Source organism: Bos javanicus, chromosome 2 (genome assembly GCF_032452875.1).
Source record: "Bos javanicus breed banteng chromosome 2, ARS-OSU_banteng_1.0, whole genome shotgun sequence".
Taxonomy (NCBI): domain Eukaryota; kingdom Metazoa; phylum Chordata; class Mammalia; order Artiodactyla; family Bovidae; genus Bos; species Bos javanicus.
In genome coordinates, this window is record NC_083869.1 from 18,115,744 (window position 1) to 18,117,222 (window position 1,479).

Here is a 1,479-nt window from a genome sequence, read left to right on the forward strand (position 1 = left end):
ATTATCCCTATGTTAGAGAAGAGAAAGTTAATTGGCATAGATGTTGTCAATTTTCTGAAAAAATGCAACCTTATATGGCCATCGTCTTTGTATGGAGTGAATATGAAATCGAATAGTAGCATAATAGAACATAAAAAGTCATTTGGACGTGTTTAGCATGTGGAATCTTGACCTTCATAGATAGGTAACCTCAGAAGATTGTAACCCTCAAAACAGTGTTGTCAGTATGTCCACCCACACAATACCTGCTTTCAAAGAAAGGTCCATGTCAGTTTCAGGAATTACAAATTTTTGGCTTTTATTATATTGAAATGAATCAAATTCTTTTTCTATCATCTCTTTTGAAATAAGCTTGGCTTCCCTGATAGCTCAGTTGGTAAAGAATCTGCCTGCAATGCAGGAGACCCCGGTTCAATTCTGGGTCGGGAAGATCCACTGGAGAAGGGATAGGCTACCCACTCCAGTATTCTTGGGCTTCCTTTGTGGCTCAGCTGGTAAAGAATCTGCCTGCAATGTGGGAAACCTGGGTTTGATCCCTGGGTTGGGAAGATCCCCTGAAGAAGGGAAAGGCTACCCACTCCAGTATTCTGGCCTGGAGAATTCCATGGACTATACAGTCCATGGGGTCACAAAAAGTCGGACATGACTGAGTGACTTGTACTTCACACATTATATATATCTAATGTTTTCTTCTAAATGGTTCATGTATTTTTTTAATGTATCATTTGATTTCACTTTGATCTATTTTAGCTCTCATTCTCAGGGAGAAGCAACTCTGTTACAGTCATTTTTTTAAACAATGTCTTTTTATTGCATTTAGAGTAATTACAACTAGAACATTTCATAATTTTATTCTAGATTGAACTAAGTGAAAGCGAAAGTCGCTCAGTCATATCCAACTCTGCCACCCCATGGACTGAGTCCATGGAATTCTCCAGGCCAGAATACTGGAGTGGGAAGCCTTTCCTTCCTCTGGGGGTCTTCCCAACCCAGAGATCGAACCCAGGTTTCCCGCATTGCAGGCAGATTCTTTACCAGCTGAGTCACAGGGAAGCCCAAGAGTACTGGAGTGGGTAGCCTATCCCTTCTCCAGGAGATCTTTCCGACCCAGGAATTGAACCGGGGTCTTGTCTTCTGCATTGCAGGTGGATTCTTTATCAACTGAGCTATCATGGAAATTAAGAGAAATTGAATTAAAGCCTGGACATAAATATTTTCAAGTGCTCAACATGTTCAGATATGAATTTCTTATATTTAAAGTTTCACAGGAAGAGATTATATGTTTAGTTAAGAGTACGGATTCATGTTGATATATGGCAAAACCAATACAATATTGTAAAGTTAAAAAAAAAGAGTACATATCTAAAAGGAAAATCTGATTTTGTGAAATTGTACTTTCTGGTTTTCAGAGCAAAGATAATCCTGACAGAGAAATAATCTGAGCATTGTCTGCGGCCCCATTCCCCCCCCCCATCACAA